At 42.9% G+C, this 19,945-nt stretch overlaps 1 pseudogene; it reads left to right on the top strand.

The window, feature by feature from the left end:
• The first annotated feature begins 14,710 nt into the window (after positions 1-14,710).
• Positions 14,711-16,053, top strand: LOC121439520 (annotated as a pseudogene).
• The last annotated feature ends 3,892 nt before the right edge of the window (positions 16,054-19,945 follow it).

The raw sequence follows: 19,945 nt of genomic DNA, 5'->3' as shown, positions 1-19,945 counted from the left end.
ATTAATGGCCAGTGATGGAGTGCTAGCCTAATGTCTTAGTTACTGTTGTAATGATGTGAAGAGACTCCATAATCAATGCAACTCTTATAAAAGCAAGCATTAATTGGGGGCTTGCTTAGTTTGAAAGGATTAGTCCATGATCATCACAGCGAGAAGCAGGCAGGCATGGCACCAGTGCAGCAAGTAGCTGAGAGCCTTACATCCTGATTTGCAGGCAACAGACAGAAAAAGACACTGGGACTGCTGTGGGCTTTTGAAACCTCATAGCCCACTCCCAGTGACACATCTATTCCTTCCTGCCAAGCCTAACAACCTGAGTTTAAGCCCTGAAACTCATGTTGTGGAAAGAGAGCCCAGCTCCTATAAGTTGTCCACTGACCTCCATATACACGCTAGTGATGAGGAATGAATTGACGGGCTAAAAACCTCAAGTTAGCAAGTCCAGAAATGCAACTTTAAAGAAAAGCTCATTTTTCCAAAAACTAACTTCATAGAGCCATTTGAAAAATGCATCCTTCAGATAAATACAAGTGACATAGTCTCACAGAGAAATTCAGCTTAAAAGCCATGTGTGATAACAAGTAGGCAAGGAGTTGGATGTGAAATAAACAAGGGAAAACTGTTGCTGTATCCTCGTAGCTGTGTCTCCTGAAGGTCACAATGCCCCTTTGTGGTTAAACATCCTTGAAGCTGCGGGTGGGGTCTTCCCACTGCATCAGGACCTAAGATGCCAGGGTCCTTTCCCAATTGCTACAGGGCACTTCTGAAAACTCTAGATCCTCAAAAGACTCTGACTTTGTTATAATATTACTTGTATTGTGGTATATACACACACAACATACCTTTGTGGGCTTTTCTAGAAGGTCATGGGAAGAAATAACCGTAAAGAGAGACTGCTCTACCATGATTCGCCAGGGGAAAAGGATCACATACTCCACCAATATGCCATCTACCTCTTAAATATTCATAAAATCTTTGTTAGAATCCACACCACAGAACACACCAAACAGCTCCCCACTTCGGGGTAAGCCCACACCAATCTCTCTGTAGGTTTTTTACTTTTCTTCCCCTCAAACTGTGTTCTTCCCTATCAAAAGATGAGAACCAAGAGGTATCCTGCATGGTTTCTTATCTGTTTATGATAAAATATCCTGACTAATACAACTTAAGTGGAAACGAGTTTATTTTAGCACCCAGTTCCAGGTTGCAGCCTACCATAACAGAAAAGGCAATAGTAACTTGAAACAGCTAGTCATGCCACTTCTGCCATCAAAGCAGAGAGAAACAGTGCACGTGTGCTTCTAGTGTTTAGCTCTCTTTCTCCATCCTTATATAGGCCAGGACTCAAGCACAGGGAATAGTGCTGCCCACAGTGGGCTGTGTCTTCCTACATCAATTAACATAATTAAGAGGATTGCCCACAGACACACCCACAGGCAAACCTGGCCTAGGCAACCCCTCATTGAGACTCTCTTCCCAGGTAATTCTAGATTTCATCAAGTTGACAATTAAAACTAACCATCCTATACGCCTGTGATAAGCAAAGGTTTACAAAATAATTGCTCTGCTTCTGTTGTTTTTAATGTCATGCTTATCAATACAAAAAAATGGATTAGGTCTGGAGAGATGGCTCAGTAGTTAAGAATACATACTGCTTTTCTAAAGGACCTGAACTTGCTTCCCAGCACCCACATTGTCTAAAACTCCAGCTCCAGGGGATACAACATACTCTTCTGGACTCTGAGGGCAACTTCACTCAAGTGAACAAACCCCCTCATGGACACACACATACAGACAACTAAAAAAAAATAAAAATGAATGTTTCTTTCTGCTTCCAGGTGTGTGTGAACATATACATACACATATACCTTAATCTAATTTTTGAATGGTTTTATTTCTACTCAAACTATTCACAGATCTGTTGGTATGACAAAATGCCACTGCTAGTCAATAAATACATATCACATTTATTTTAAAACCTCCCCCTTTCACTTTGAAAGTATCCTGGTTTGGGCCACAAGTTACATGGTTAACCTAATTGTAATCATGCAATTTACATTTCCACAGGGCTAATATAATTGTATTAAAAGAGCAGATGCTTTGGTGCCATCATAAGAGAGGCAGAACAGATGCTCAATTTTCACTCGGCACAAAGGTCTTTTCTTTTTCCCTCCTTTTTCTTTCTTTCTTTCTTTCTTTCTTTTTTTTGGTCTGGTAGCTTCAGGGAACAGGTTTTGATGTTGTTGTCAGATTAATTACATGTCTCAGCCCTTCCCACTATGCTCCATCTTAACGATGCCCAAGAAAAGGTGTCTGACTTCCATGTACCCAAGGACTTAACCCATGAGGGTTGCTAAGGCTATGTGCCCTTGGGTGGCTTGTAGATCCTACAGCTGTGGTGTTTTCTAAGAGGTCACACCCAAGGTGACCTACTCACCTTGGGTCTTTGGAACACTCCCTGCATCCAAAAACAAATCCAGGTAGGGAAAGCCAATAGCTATCCCAAGACATTTCTCCTTTCTTTTTCTTCTTTCCCTCCTCTTTGCTCAATAAGTAAAACAGCAATAAAGCCTTTTTGACATTGAAACACAGGTTGGGAAGTGTCCTTAAATTTTTAAGGGCTTTGAGCTGAATATTTTGCCAAATGGATTGGTTAGTATTTATGTTTGTTCTCATGGAAACTCCACCTTAGATCTTTTCCAGCATGTGAGCAGCTACCCTATAATATCTTATAACTGGATTGGTCCAGATCACTAAAGTGGGAGAAGCCAGGCATGCCTTCATACTTGGGCTTTTCTATTTTTACAATTGTAATGATCACTAATGTATTTCCGTTGCTTCTGTTCTCGAGTATTTCCATCCTCCATCTTGAACATTAATTAGAATCATCCTAGTTGCCATGAAATTTCAATGGTATAAGCAATCAAAGTTGATTGCTCTCTAAAACAATGTCCAGTAAGTTGAGAGGTTGGGGAAGTCGTTGCATCTCTGCTCCACAGAACAGCCCAGGGACTCAAATCACCATAGAGGATCATATGAGTAGTTACAATAACCTACACTGCTTCCACCTACATCCTACTAGCCATCCCTCAGTTACATCTAACTAACCACAAAGGAAGGTGGTGTGGTTCAGTTGTGTGACCGGGAGGAAAGGAATCTATTGTGGTAAAGAAACGGCCCTACAGACTCCGTCACAAATCACATATTATCTATTATCTCTGTGGTCAATGGAACCTCACAACAGGCTCGGTGAAAACTTTCTGAAGAGTAAATCTCTTATGTATAAGGTCACTGCCAAAGGTACATTGTGAGTGCCTGTTAACTGCATCCAATTGGCTTCATTTTCTGGAGAACATGCTCATTCTGTCTTAAGTGATAGCATAATGAACCATGCAGATTATGTAAAGAGACTGAAGAAGTTTGACTCTGAAAACAATATATGATTCAAATTGATCCATCTTTCTCTTAGTACTTTTGAGTACTTAAGTCACCTGATTCATACCGTGACTGCCCATCAAAAAACAATGGACAAACTTCTGGGCTGACACTTCAGTTTTTCTAAATTTTGGGAACATATCGCAGACATAATTATATAGTATTAAAATCCGGTGTTCTTTTGAATTGCTTGTCAACAGGTTTGCAGTTGCAGGTTCCAAGTGGAGTTTTCCCAAAATCATTTTGAAAGTTCTTGCTGCTACAATGATAGCTTTAAAAAATTTTACTTGTATTCTGAAAATGTCTTGCAGTTCTTGCTATTCCTTCCCAATGTTTGCCAGTTCCCACCCTGATTTTCCAAGTGAGGCATCCCAAAATGAAGCTCAATGGTTTACTCTCCTCTGTAATCCCAAGCAAGCATCATTCCTTTATACCTAAATCTCTAACTTCGTCACCTTTATTGTATACATATTTATGAAAAAATATTTCCCTACACTGGCAGTGGTAGCAAAAAATCTAAAGTTCCCATTTTGGGAATTTCTGTTCACATGCATGATAATCATATTAATAAAGCATATTTCCAAAACCACCTTCACAAAACCTTTCAATGATATCAAAGAAAAACAATGTCATCCAAAAATCTCCTTTAAAGTGCATTTACACAAGTTAGCTCATTTTTGTCCCTAGGTTTTTTGGGTTTGTATTTTAGGTTTGTTTTTTGCTTGTTTCTTTGTTTAGTTCTCTATTTATTCTATCTCTATTTTAATTCTCTACAACCATTCTCAAATATGATTGACTTCATTCTGCTAACTTCACTTCCACTACACACAGTGGGATTCTTTGAAGAGGCCAGACCTGGAGAACAGGATTCAGGTTCAAGCTCCAGGGGCAGACATGAATGAACTCTTGCTACTCTTTGAATACATTGTATACATCAGTTATACTTGCATGCTCTACAGGAGATCCTCAGCTCACTCATTCATCCTACTGTCCTTTGTGTACTTCTCAAGAACATACCGTATATGTGGTGCTTGTCTTAGGCACTGAGGATCCCATGATAGGCAAGGCACAAAATGTCTATGCTATCATGGAATTTTCATTCCAATGGATGCAATAGACAAAAATGCACAGTGGTATTGTGGTGTTTTGAAGGAGGATGCCCCCCATAGGCACATATATAGAGAAGCATAGTCTATAAGTACAAATGTTGATTTTGTGGTTTCTCCTGTCTTAACAGTAGTTCATTGCAAACAATCACACCCTACTATTGCCCCGATAATATCTGACACTTCAGAGGAGCTGCAGAGTAATAAAGGGTAAAAGAGACACACATCATTGATTGAAAAAAAATACTGTACTCTGTTATTAGTTCCTGTTCCATACTTTTAGCATTGCATCCCTCCTCTCTCTACAACCCAAAGCAAAATGGTAGAGTCTTAGGTAATTACTGTTATCTTAGTTATTTTCTTCCCATTATAGGACCACAGATTTTTTAGGATCCTAATGATCTTGAGCTATCATCTCCTCTGGCCATTTTACTGTACAAATTGGGTAGGGTTGTGTTCAAAAAATAATTTGTTCAAGATCACAGAAGTAGTTGAGTAAGAGTTGGAACTGAATTTCAGCTCTTCATATCCCCAAGAGAATACAGCAGTGAAATCAACACATTTTGGAATATTAATTAGAAACCTTAGCAAACTTAGCTACTTAAAGTACAGCTTCGAGCCAGCTGTGCTGGTGCACACCTTTAATCCCAGCAATTCTGAGGCAGAGACAAAGGAATCTCCATGAGTTTTAGGTCAGGCAGGGCTAAATAGTGAGACCATGTCTCAAAACAATAAAGAAAATCAAATAAAGTATAGCTTTAAGGTTAGAAATCCAAAGATTAGAAAACCTGGTGTTTTTTGTTGTTGTTTAGGGAGTCATTTTCATTTTGTTTGGTTTGTTGGTTTGACTGTATGTTTGTTTTGAGAGAGGGTCATCTTATTCTGCAACCCATACTGACCTGAAACATGGGCTGGCCTTGAATTCATGGCAATCTTTTTGTCTCTGCCTTCTGAGTGCTTGGATCACAGGTACATACCAGCATGCCCACTTCCTACACATACCAGCAAGTCTTTTTCCTTTTTCTTTCTCTCTCCACCATGCTTCTTTAGAGGAGAAGTTGCATTTTCATTTCAAAGGTTTTCTTTTTTCTAACAAACCCAGGAAACTGAATCTATTTCTAGAAGTTGGGAAAGCCAGTGTCTTAGCTGTTTTTCTATTACTGTACTACAACACCACGTCCAAGGAAGCTTATGGAAGAAAGTACTCATTTGGGGCTTATAGTTTCAGAGGGCTAGAGTCCATTACCATCATGACAAGACCATACTCCAGCAATTGCTGAAACTTCACATCTTGAGATACAACCATAAGGCGCAGAGAGAGAGAGAGAGAGAGAGAGAGAGAGAGAGGATGGAATTGCCATGAAGTTATGAAACCTCAAAGTCCACACCCAGTGGCACACCTCCTCCAACAAGGCCACACCCAGTGGCACACCTCCTCCAACAAGGCCATACCCAGTGGCACACCTCCTCCAACAAGGCCACACCCAGTGGCACACCTCCTCCAACAAGGCCACACCCAGTGGCACACCTCCTCCAACAAGGCCACACCTCTTAATCCTTCCACACAGTTCCACCCACTGGGAACTAAGCATTCAAACACATGAGCCTGTGGGGGGCCATTCTCATTCAAACCACCACCACAACAAGGTAACTGATAAAAAGAATTCAAATCAATAGAGTTTCCTCAAGCATAGATCATCAGTTGATGTCTTTCTAAACATCACTTTTTATAAAGATTAAGAGAATCCAGTTGTCTATGATTTAGATAAGAGCAAACAAACCAAAAGAAACCCGACTTTTCCCAGCAGCACATGGGAAAACTTTACTAAGGATCAAAAAGTGCAAGGTAAAATTTCAGAATGTTGCCTTTTAAAAAATTGAACATACAATCAGGAGACTGTCTCTAAGGTCAATCCCTAGTACTTATAAGTATTGATAAGGTAAGCATATGCATGTACTAGGCTGGGGAGGCATGCATATTTATACAATAATTCTGAAGTTATTATTTCAGAAGAATATTTCAAGAGCTCCTAAAATAAATGTTCATGTCTTTTGACTGACAAGTGTACATCAGGAATTAATGCTAAAGAGAAGGTATCCAAGACCCCACCAGCGGTGCTTCGGCAATCACACTCATCACAGTTGCCAGTTTTTATGTCAAAAGGTGGAAATGGCTGGCAAGGTGAAGGCACTTCCCTTGAAAGCCTGACAACCTAAGCTCAGTCCCCAAAACCTGAAGCCTCAAAGTTGCCCTTTCACCCCCACCTGGTACCATGGCACACACAGGATGACATTCACATGTGTCATACAAACAAACACACATGCACATACAATAGCAATAATAAAGAAAAAAATTTTCAAGGCATAAAAATTAACCCACCAAAAATGACTATGAGTAGAAAAGGCATAGTGTATCACTACCACATGGATCATTGTTAGTGACTACTTAATGATATGGGCCAAATACAGCATAAAGTTCAATCAGAGATTATCATCAGACCAGTTTTCCAGCTCAGGAGCATTTGGCAAGAAACAAAATTTCTGGGGTTATATTTGCTTGTCACAACTGGTGAGAAATGAGTGTCATTGTTATCTAGTAGACAGAGGGCAAGGATGATTCTGAACATCCTATGGTATAAAGACCAGCCCCAGGACAAACAGCCCACCAAAATATTAATAGTACTGTCCTTGTTTGCTTTTTTATTCCTTCAATAAATACCATGAGAGAAAGACACTTGAAGAGGGAGAGGGTTTATTTCCTCTTACAGGTTACAGTCCATTATCAAGAGAAATAATCCATGAACTCGAGGCAGAAGCTTGAAGTAGAAACTGTGGGAGAAATGCTGCTTACTGGCTTGCTCAGTTTTCCTTCCTCTAAAGTCCAGGCCTACCTGATTAGGGATGGATGATGCTACCTACAGTGGGCTGGGCCTTCCCACATCAGTCATCAATTAAGATAACTCCCCACATACAAGCCCACAGGGCAATCTGATGAAGGCAACTCTCTTCAAGTGAGGTTCCCTCTTTTCAGGTGACTCTGGTTTGTATCAAGTTTGACAATAAAAACTAACCACTATAAGAACGATGGTGGGGCAACAATCAGATAAACCAAATAAGTCACAATATTTGGAATGTGGATTGTCCAACTGCCTGGGAACATGGGAAGCAGTTGATTCTGCATTTCTTTTCTTTTCTTTTCTTTTTTTTGACTCTGCATCTTAAGCTAGAATTTCTTCAAGAAACCTCACTTTTATGTTAAGGCCTATAAATGATAAAGTATAGCTCTCCTATATTACAGAGGGTAACCTGCTTCACTTAAGATGGGGAGTACTAGAGAGATGATTTGCCATTAAGAGTGTTGCCGCATCCCCATAACAAGTAACACATGCCTGTAACTCCAGCTCCAAGGTAGGTAAAAAAGAAGGAGGAGGAGGAGGAGGAGGAGGAGGAGGAGGAGGAGGAGGGTAGGGTTTGCTAACCTCCACCTTAGTAGAGAAAACATGAGCCTCAGGCCTCAAAAGCACTAGTTTAACAATGATAGAAAAGGCCACCCAATCATATGTGCACACAAGTGCATGTATCAGCACATGCATGTGTCCATGTATTCACACAAACACAAAGAAAAATAAAAAAAAATAAGTCTTAAAATATACCCGGGGATGGTGTAGGTATGAGGAGAGAGGGGGAGGGATGAGTGTGATCAGAATACATTATATACACATGTGAAATTATCAAGGAATGGATTCATTTTTAAAATTAAATAAATATAAATATGTATTTGTGATATCATAGTACAATGAATGAAACTGACATTTCTTGAAAGAAGAAATACTTGAAAAACATTCAACATTATTAGCCATTGGGGAAATACAAATCAAGGCTGCTTTGGGATTCCCTCTTGCCCCAGTCAGAGTGGCTATCATCGAGAAAACAAATTACAATAAATGCTGCAGAAGTTACGGGGAAAGAGGAGCGCTTCCTCACTGCTGGTGGGAATGTAAAATGATGTAGCCATTGTGGAAAACATTGTGGAGATTTCTCAAAAAAAAAATCTAAGGCTAGAACCGCCATGAGATCCAATTAAACTACAATATACTAGATTCTTTTTGATAAAGAATCGAAGTCAGAACTCTACAGAAACACTTAAACATTTCTCTATTGCTGTAATATTCACACAAGATATGAAATCGTTCATTATTCTACACAGGAAAGGAAGAAGGAAGAGAGATTGTATTCATCCACGGGGAAGAAAAATGACGAGTGGACTAGTTCTTTAACTGGGTGATACAGCTTAGTCAAATGGACAGATAAGTCCAGGGCAACCCGGTGATGTGTTCCAGGCAACCCGGTGATGTGTTCCATGCACACATGCCTCCCCCACAAGGCACAGAGCAGAAAGGAAGAGGGTTAAGGGTGGAACAAAGACAGAAGCTAGCTGGTATTGCTTTGACAGCTGTCTGAGAGCAAGTGGTTCACGGTAAGAAGATTTGAGAAATGATGGGTTGAACAAATTGAAACTAATTATTTTCCTGGTTAAATGAAGACGGGGGTGGGTACTCTGAATGGGAGAGGTGGGGTACTCAAAAAATCCTCAAGATAGCTCTAGATATTAATGTGTACTATGAATATAAATGACTTTATGCATCTGGACAAGGATGTCCGAGTGAACTGGGACAGGTAGGAGGCCACCAAATAAAGAAACTTATAGGTTAATGATCTCAGAGTATATTATTAGCAGTTTCAATGTTATTCAAGCAGTCACTAGAGTTACTCAGAGCTTTGTAGAATGGGAGTGATCTTATCTAGCTAACAGTTGAAGAAAATATTGGTGCTGCTAGGTACAGGACGCTTCGGATAAGAAGCAGAGAAGCCAGCAAGGATGTTGGTGGATCTTGAAGTTCATCGATTCTGGTAGAATTAACTGAGAATGAAAAGAAAGTAGGGCTTTCCACCAAGACGGCACCACAAGTGAAGAAAGAAGCTCCTGCCACTCCCAAAGCCAAAGGCAAAGTGAAGGCCTTGAAAGCCAAGAAGGCAGTGCTGAAAGGCACACACAGTCTCAAAAAAATGAAAGTTCCACACATCACCTACCTTCCAGAGGTCCAAGACTCTGTGGGCTCCAGAGGCATCCCCTCAAAAGAACATGCCCAAGGAGAAACAAGCTTGACCACTATGCCATCATCCCATTCCCCTGACCACCGAGTCAGCCAGGAAGAAGACAGAAAACAAAACAAAACAAAAATCCTTTTGTGTTCACTTTGGATGTCAAGGCCACCAAGCACCAGATCGCACAGGCTGTGAAAAAGCTCCAGGACACTGATGTGGACAAAGTCAGTGACGCACTGATAAGGCCTGACGGGCAGAAGAAGACAATTCTTCTATGGCTGCCTTCTGATTATGATGCTCAGAATGTTGATCATCTAAACAGGCAGCTGGCTAATTTGAAATACACATTTTCTCACCGTAAAAACAAAAAAAAAGAGAGAGAGAGAGAGAAAGGGACTGGAGAGATGGCTCAAGAGCACTTTCTGATCTTCCACATGAGCTGAATTGGGTTCCCAGCAGCATATGTATAGTTCACAACCGACTGGAAAACCAGCTCTAGTAGATCCTTTGTCCCCTTTTGACCTTCACTCACACACACATAGGCCATACACACACAGAGAGAAACACATAAATTAAAAATAAATAAATATTTTTGAATTTAGAAAGGAAGCAGGAAAGCCAAGAAATTGTTTAGAGAAAGAAATGCTTAGGACCTAGGAATACGGCTTAGTCAGTGAAGTGCTTGCCTTACAAGCCTGAGGACATGATTTCAATCACCAGCACCCATGAAAAAAGCCAGATGTAGTAGCATACCTTTGAAATCCCAGTTGTGGGGAGGCAAAGGCAGTCAGTTCATGGGTAACTGCTGCCCAGGCAGCCTAGCCTACTTGGTGACCTCTAGGCCAGAGAGAGACTTTGTGTCAAAGTAAGATGAGTGGCATCAGAAACAACATGTGAAGTTGGCTTCTGGCCTCTAATGCATGTGTACACACACTAACGGGGGGGGGGGGGATGGGAGGGAGAGAGAGAGAAGGAAAGTGTAGCACACCACGCCCGTCTGTGCTCTATGCGCTACCATACAGTTCGTGAACCAGGCAAGGGGCTGGAGATTGAAATACACAAAGACACACGGTCAAAGACACAGGTCATCCTTGATGCCAGAATGCCCCCTTTATTGTGTCCAGGGACAGCTTATATAGGGATCCTTAACTGACAGCCACACCCCAGCCAAACCCACCAGAAACCACTCCCCCGCCATCAGGAACTCCTGAAGGTCTCGTGCTCAGAGCAGCTGCAAGCATTACAAGTTGTTTACCAGAAATTCAGTATGTGGGGGGGGGTTCACAGCTCCCAACAGGAAAGAAAGAAAGAAAGAAAGAAAGAAAGAAAGAAAGAAAGAAAGAAAGAGGGAGGGAGGGAAGAAATACTTTACTGGACAGACGACTTAAAAAATGGGGAACGGGGCTGTGAAGTTGGGTCAAGGGGTAAAAGCAGTAGCCACACACTAGCCATGCAAGCCTAATGACCTGAGTTTAATCCGCAGAACCCATATAAAAAGCCAAATGTGATGGAACCCATCTGGAACCCCAGCATTCCTAAGGCAAGATGGGTGGCAGAGAGAGAGAAAAAATCAAGCTTTTAGAGCACCTAGCCTGGTGTTTGAAGTGCAGTGCAATACAACAGAAAACAAAACAGAGATCCTGATTCCACAAGGTAGAGGGCAAGAACCCCTCCGTAAACTGTCCTCTGATGGCCATCTATGCGCTGAGGGCTACATGGGCAGTGGGCACGCATGCATGCACTTTCATGCATATGCCCCCACTTCTCTCTCTCTCTCTCATTTTAAGTTGAGAAATAATTACGAAACTATTCAGGTTACTTTTTCAGTCCATCCAACTTCAGGCATCAAACAGCCCTTTCATCCCAAGCAAAAATTGGAGGTCCTTTGTGAAAGAAGGCAAACTGATACAAACTCCATCCATCCCACTGTGCCACTAGAGAGATGCTTACAATAATGTAAGAATTGCAAATAAAATAGAAGAAACTTCTCAAAGGGAAAAAAGCTAAAAGGGAGGAATTTATAACAGGGACTAAAAACAATATCATTGAAGAAATCTATAAAAGGGTTATGATACTAGCTGAGATAAAAGAATGTATTTAAATACCACCATCAGTGAAAAGCTTCGTGGGTGTCAGGAATCACAGAAGAACTACAATACACACCTTTTTTTGCACAAAGCTTCAGTCCCCCGTCTTGGCAACTGGGCATTTCATAGAAAGAGATAAAACTGTGTTTTGTCCTCTATCATAACCACCAACAAGGACACCTTTGTAAAGTTTCATTTTCTAGAACTACCCAACCCTCTCAGAATAAATACATACACCATGGCCTGAAGGAAGACAATGGTTGTGGGGGTGAATGGCACAGATCCTAATCTCACAACTGACTCCACGATAGCCAGGAGGTGGTGGTGCATGCCTTTAATCCCAGCACTTGGGAGGCAGAGGCTATCTCTGAGTTTGAGGCCAGCCTGGTCTACAGAGTGAGTTCCAGGACAGTCAGGGCTATACAGGGAAACCCTGTCTCGAAAGACAAAACAAAATAAGCAAACAAACAAACAAACAAACAAAAAAACAAACCCTGACTCCATGAATGAGTTCTCCTTTCTGAGCTTGCATCCTGGCCTTTAGAATGGAGAAATTTTAAGGCAAAATGACATGATTAAATATACTGTGGAAATAAGCATCCTGTGGACGGGGAGCTCATGGAGGCAGGCACTTCGACCTGTGCCAGCCCTAGCTTGGGTAGGGAGAGCTCATAAGAGCCCTATATGTGAGCCGGGCTGAGAGTTATGGTAAAGAAACTTCCAGACATACTGAACTTCAAACCCAGTACTACATGAACTTCTCCTGGGGAGACATAAACAAATGTCCACTCACTCCAGCATTGAAGTAATAAGGGCAGCGGCGGGGCTGTGTCCCCAACACCCCAGCCGCCTGCCCGGCTAGCTTATGCCGGAAATAACAACACACAAACTGTATTCATTTAATCACTGCTTGGCCCTTCTGCCCTAGCCCTTACTGGCTAATTATGATATCCCGATCAACCCATCTCTAATAATTGGTGAGCACCGGTCTTACCGGGAAGATTCTAGCCTAGTCCATCCTGGGTCGAGCTTCATGGCGTGTGTCTGCCTGGGAGCTGGGAGTATGGCATCTCCCTGAGGCGTCTGCTCCCGAGAGCAGAGCGGTGGAGTCTCTGAGCTCACTTCCTCTTCCTCCCAGTATCCTGTTCTGTTTTCTCCTCCCACCTATCTTCTAACCAATAAAATGGGCCAACGCAGTTCCTTTATTAGCCAATGACCTTCCTCCATCACAGCATCAATGACAGATCAAAGTACTAATCCCATCCAAATCTGACTTAGTGAACCAATGAGCTTATTGGTGTCATTTACTGGAGCATGGGTAACCCCAAGACAGTGACGTCAAGGAGGAGTCGCACACCAGCATGGGTTAACAAAATCTCCAAAATCAACATAGATTGAGTTCCCACTTAAGTTCACCGCGCATACTCACATACTGTAACACCGCAGGAGACTGTGTAGCTGGGGCAGAATTACATACAGCTGGGAGCGGAATGCAGGAGCGAGTGGCTGAGAGCTCATATCTCCTCATGCCCTTTCTCTGTGAGGAAACACCATCAGGATCTGTCCTGCAAGGCTCTCATGAATCTTCACAGCTGTTCTGATAACCACGGTAATGTTTGGTTGCTACCTCTGTTCAGAGGTCCACATTCCAGAACACGCGGAATCTCTGGGGTTCTGGGGGGCAGGGGTGAAGCACATAGGAGCTGAGGCTATATAGCTTGGAGGTAGAGCAAGCCAAAAGTTTAAAGAAAATCACCTATAACCCAGAACTTGGCCTCCTTCCTCATCACTCAGCTGGTTGCCATGGAAACCCCTAATCACACTTTCAAGGCTTCATTAGCACTGCCATTTTGACTGTAATAAAGACAGAAAATACGGCTTTAATATAGTTAGCTTTTCATTAATTGCTTTTGTCGAAGAATTTTTCTGCCATTTAATGAAGAAGAAAGCAAACAGCAGTAATTTCCCTAAAAGGTCAGAGAGTGAGAACATATGGGAAATTTGCCTCTTGGAATGGTGTGGTCTTGCCTGATGAAATACCATCTCTCTGAGTTCAAAGTTGCTGTTTACGCAATAGGTGTGACAGAAAATTGGAAAGCGCTGGCTGTGATGACAGTTCCATTTCTGAGGGCTCACGATTAACAAGGAATCATTAGCCGTGTCCTCCGGCCACATTAGGTGTTAAGATTAGCAAGAATCTCAGACCCAGAAAGGACTTCACAAAATCAATATAGTCTCGACTTTGATGCACGCTAGCAAGCCCAAGGACTCTGGGAACTTGAAAGTGCTTCAGAGAAGACTATGGGTGTGTTAATGACGTGTTTTATGATGCATAGGTCACAGTCATTGAGCACTTACAATGCAGCCATGCACCTTACGCTCTCTACCCCTTCTTGGCATCTCCTCACTGAATTCTCACCCCCAAATCTTATAAAGTAAATACTATTGGTGTCCACATTCAACAAAAGAAAATCAGAGGTTAAGGAAGTTGGTAACTCTGTATTCAGTACTGGGTAACAACCCCAGTCCACGAAAAGGAAAAGGGAAATGGAGCAAAACCACCCCAGGAATAAGAATTTCAAAGGGGAGGGTTGGAGAGATGACTCAGTGGTTAAGAGCACTGGCTGCTCTACCAGAGGTCCTGCCTGAGTTCAATGCCCAACAACCACATGGTGGCTCACAACCGTCTGTAATGGGATCTGAGTCCCTGTCCTGATGTGCCTAAAAACAGGTCACTCATATATGTAAAATAAATATTTTTTTAAAAAAAGAAAAGGAAAAGGAAAGAGTTTCAAAGGGGCTGGGAAGATGATGCCAGGAGTCAAATGCTGGCTCTGCAAGCTTGAGATGCTGAATCTGAATCTCCAGACCCATGTGAAAGTCAGACATGGCGATCGCGGGAGGGACGCGGCCACCTACTCCTACGCAACAGCCCGGTCCTCCAACTCAGCCATGCAGGTTGAATCGACCAAAGTGATGGTTGTGGAGAAGCCTAGTCCCCTGCTGGCCGGGCGGGAGTTTGTGCGACAGTACTACACCTTGCTGAACCAAGCCCTGGACAAGCTACACAGATTTTATGGGAAGAACTCTTCCTGTGCCCATGGGGGCTTGGACTCCAACAGGAAGCCAGCAGATGCAGGCTAGGGGCAGAAGGAAATCCACAAGAAAGTGATGTCACAAAACTACACCAACCGCCACACCAAGATCCACCATGTGGATGCTCACGCCGCTCTAAATGACGGGGTTGTGGTCCAAGTGATGGGGCTCCTGTCCATCAATAATAACCAGGCTCTGCGGAGGTTCATGCAGACCTTTGTTCTTGCTCCTGAGGGCTCTGTGGCCAACAAATTCTATGTTCACAACGACATCTTCAGATATCTTTGGTGGCTTTGTCACTGAACCTCAGGAGGAATCTGAGGAAGAAGTAGAAGAATCTGAAGAAAGACAGCAGACACCTGAGGTGGTGCCTGATGATTCTGGAACTTTCTATGATCAGGCTGTCAGCAATGACTTGGAGGAACATTTAGAGGAGCCTGTTTTGGAGCCAGAGCCAGAGGCAGAACCAGAACCTGTGCCTGACATCCAAGAGGACAAGCCTGAGCTACCAGTGGAGGAAGCTGCTCCCGAGGATGTGCAGAAGAGCACTTCCCCGGCCCCAGTGGATGTTGCCCAGCGCAGGAAGACCTGAGGACGTTTTCCTGGGCATCTGTGACTAGTAAGAACCTTCCTCCCAGCAGGGCTGTTCCAGTGACACAGACACGAACTCATGTGGTTAAAGTGCCGCCTTCACAGCCCCGTCCAGAATCTAAGCCGGAATCACAAAGACCTCAGAGAGATCAGAGAGTTCGAGAGCAACGAATCAATATCCCTCCTCAGAGGGGACCCCGGCCAATCCGCGAGGCTGGGGAAGCAGGAGATATGGAACTTCGAAGGATGGTGAGGCACCCTGACAGTCACCTTCATCAGGAACCTGCCACATAAGGTTGACAAGACGGAACTGAAGGATTTTTTTCCAAAATTACAGGAACGTGGTGGAGCTGCGTATTAACAGTGGCAGGAAGTTACCGAACTTTGGTTTTGTTGTGTTTGATGATTCTAAACCTGTTCAGAAAGTCCTTAACAACAGGCCCATCATGTCCGTCTGAACGTGGAGGAGAAGTCTCGAGCTGCCAGGAAAGGCGACCTCAGGGATAACTGTCTTCTGACCAGGAGGCCCCTGTGGTGGGCCAAGTGGTGGGATGAGAGGCCCTCCCCGCGGAGGCATGGTGCAGAAACCAGGCTTTGGTGTGGGCAGGGGGATTACAACTCCAAAGCAGTGAATTGCTTGGCTCCGATCTCCACACAGCACACAGCCCTGGCTCCTGCAGAGCGGTGATTTCTTCAACCAGCCTTTGGTGCTTTGATTAAGAATGGCCCTCATAGGCTCATATATTTGAAGTGGGATTCTTTCATAGGATTAGGAGGTGTGGCCTTGTTGGAGGAAGTGTGTCACTGTGGGGGTGAGCTTGAAGTTTCTAAAGCCCATGCCAGGCCCAGTCAGTCTCTCTCTCTCTCTCTCTCTCTCTCTCTCTCTCTCTCTCTGTCTCTCTCTCTCTCTGTGAATGTCACTCTCAGCTACTGCTCCAGCACCATGCCTGCTGTCACGCTCCCCACCATGATGATAATGAACTAAACCCTCTGAAACTGCAAGCAAGTAACCCCAATTAAATACTTTCTAAGAGTTGCTTTGGTCACAGTGTCTCTTCACAGCAATAGAACAGTGACTAAGACCCTATGTAAGGATGGGGACCTGAGTAGTTCAGATCATCAGGCCCCATGTTGAAGCATGGTGCGGCAGAGGGCACCTGCAATCCCACACTGGCAGGTAGAGGTTGGCAGATCTCTGGTACTTATTGGACAGCCAATCTAGCTAAAGCAGCAAGATCCAGGTTTAGTGAAAGCTCCTGCCTCAACAAAAATAATACGGAGAATGACAGAGAAAGACACCCACAAACCCAATCTTTGGCCTTCATGTACACATACATAGGCAAATGCATGCATCCACACTTGACTTTTGGATCTTTTTTTTTCTATGGTCCTTCTCCCCAAAAGCAAACAGGAGAGAACAGTAGATTGAAATCACAAGCTGAACTGGAGATGTGGCTCAGTTGATAGAGTGCTTGCTTGCCTTGAAGATTGAAATCAATCTATGCCAGAATGCTTCAAGAACATCTTTAATAATTTAAAGCTCACGTAATTCAAGAATAATTTTCCCAAAAGATGGAAAGGAATACATTGTGAGGGAAAAGTATTAGTGGATAGGGGGAGAATTGGAGGGGAGGAGATGGAAAGAGTATTTCAAGAAAATGCATTACACACATATATGAAAGCCTTCTTATGAAAAAACAATTTTTCAAGAATAGTAGCAGGTAGTTCCATTTCCCAGCTCCACAGTAGTAACGAAAAAAGAAAAAGAAATCACTGCATCTACCAGCTTTAAATATATGTGATTGCTGATTTTTTTCCTCAGTTAGAAAGATTCTCATTTCAAATTTTAATCCAGAAATAAAACTTAGTAAGTGTATTTCTGTCACATGACTTTAGATTCCCAGAAGCTGAACTCACGCAAGCATGAGTCTGTATGAGAATATTTCCATCCTCCCAACTCCCCACCCCATTCTAAAGAGGAAGAAGGGTTTTTCCTTGAGAGTTAAGCACACTTTTCTCTGTGGCATATGCAATGTGGGTAGTGATAGGAGACTCAGAAAAGTAAAGCCAAATTGATCACTCACTGCAGCACGAATAATAAAAACCCAGAGACAGATGATGGGGTTTAACCTGAAGATCAGAAAAGCAAAGCAGCCAGCCACTGGCTCTTACCTGTACCTCAGACTGAAATGGCGATCCTGCCTCCAGGAATCTCAGAATGAGACTGAGCTGAGACCTGTCTCCTCCTGTTTTATATTCCTCTACAATGCTGGGATTAAAGGCGTGCACCACCACTGCTTGGTTTCTATGGCAAACTAGTATGGCTCCTGGGATCAAAGGTGTGTGTCACCCCTGCCTGGTCTGCATGGCTGACTAGTGTGGCTGTTTTACTCTCCGATCTTCAAACAAGCTTTATTTATTAAAACACAAATGAAATGAGCCATGCCGTGTTGGAGGCAGAGAGCTCTAGTACTTAGCAGAGACCCACTGCATACCATGGCACAGACACAGAGCTGACTGCTTCTTTGGGGATCTTCATTTTCTTGTTAAGTTACTCATGTCACATAAAACTTAATATATTTGTGGGAGTATGAATGTAGCTCCGTTGGTAGGGCACTTGCCGGGGATGCACAAAACTCTGAACTCCAACTCACAAACTTAGAATAACATACCACTTAAATCTTGCATGATGCCAAATATTTGTAATCCCAACACTCTGAATATAAATCAGACAGGAAAATTAGAAGTCTGAGGTCATACTTGGGTACATAGAGAGTTTGAGGCCAACCTGGATACATGAAAATAACAACAGGGGTAGAAAGGAAGATGTGAGGTTCAGGGGTGTAGCTTCATACTTGCCTAGTAAATTGAAGAGATCCTAGGTTCAAGTCCCAGCACCATAAGAAAGAAGAAAAGAAGAAAGACAGGAAGGGAGGGGAGGAAAAGGGGGAGAAGAGGAGAGGAAGAAAGGGAGGGAAGGAAGAAGGGAAAGGGGAAAAGGAAAAGAGGGCGTGGTTGAAGGAGTACTACAGTAGCGACGGCACACTAGTAGATGACTAAAAAGGGGTTTTTGACTAAATACTTGAATGGAAGTCCTGTTCAAAGAAAAGTTTTTAATGACTGATGGGAAATTTGGATGAGAAGTTTTCTTATTTTTATGAACCACTTACCAGAGAGTGTTTAGAAGTCCCACTGCAAGGCATACTAGCAAGCCTGACAATGGTAAAGATGTCTAAAAAAGATGCTCTTTGAAGCTTTGCTAGCAGGGATAACGCACTCTCCCACTGGCGTTTTTTTTTTTTCCTAAGAGACTGAGTACAGATGTAAATAGCTGTCGATTATTGTTTCTGCCACAGTGCTGTTTCTTTGAAAGCAATTTTCCTCAGACAATGAGCCAACTGGGGTCCCAACTACATTTGGGTTCCACAATGTAACAAAAATATTCCCTCTCTTTTCAGGAATGGAAAAAGTCCTCCCACAATTTACACAGAAATAGCTCTTGCTGTTATTTGGGGGTAACTTGGAACAGAAGTGTCATCTAGAATCATGCTGAAATAACCGGATCTCTTCAGATACTTTGGGTTTTTCAAAGCAAGTACTAGATACAGGATAGAATTCTCTAAAGAGTGTGAGATATCAACATCTTTATATTCTTCTTTTTTCTTCCTTGATTGTTTCCTCAGCTTACAAAAGCAACTTTTCTTAATGTAATTCCACACTAATCCATTCCATCCTGTTTTGTTTTGTTAATGAATAGAAATTGAACTCGAAAGATGTCTCAGCAAGTAAACAAGTTTGCCGGCAATTCTGACCACCTGAGTTCAGTCACCATAACCCACTGAAATGTTCAAATGCAGTGGCACAGATATGTAATTCTAGCACTTCAACAAGCGATGTGGCATGGAAATAGGAAAAAGACCCAGAAGCTCACTTCAAAGTGCAGTGACAGGGTCCACAAGGGAGACCCTGCTTCAACAAGGCAGGAGGGGCAAACCTGCTACTTAAACTTGACCTCTTGCCTTGACTTAATTACTTTTCTATTGCTGTGAAGAGATGTCATGACCAGGACAACCTATAAAAGGAAGCATTTAACTAGCGTCTTTCTCACAATTTCAAAAAGTGAGTCCATGACCATAGTGGTGGGGAACATGGCAGAAGACAAGAAGGCGTGGTACTGGTGCAGTAGCTGAGCACTCACATCCCAATCGGCAGGCAAGAGTCAGAGAGGGAGCAAGACTGGGCCTGGATTAGGCGTTTGAAGCCTTGAAGTCCACCCCCAATGACTCACCTCCTCCAGCGAGGCCACACCTCCTAATCCTTCCTGAAGAGTCCACCAATTATAAACCAACCATTCAAATATATGAACCTATGAGAGCCATTTGCATTCGACATACCACATGGGCCCAAGGCACTCAAATACAGACACAAGATTAATTAAATAGTTTTTGTTTTAAAAAATCAAATCAGGGGCTGGACAGATTCTGGTTCAGTGGTTTAAAAACTTGCAGAGGACCCAAGTTTGGT

This window comes from Microtus oregoni, unplaced genomic scaffold, assembly GCF_018167655.1.
Source record: "Microtus oregoni isolate MIOR12 unplaced genomic scaffold, Mior012 000061F_ref0000440, whole genome shotgun sequence".
Classification (NCBI taxonomy): Eukaryota; Metazoa; Chordata; class Mammalia; order Rodentia; family Cricetidae; genus Microtus; species Microtus oregoni.
This window is presented reverse-complemented; position numbering and strand designations above follow the sequence as displayed.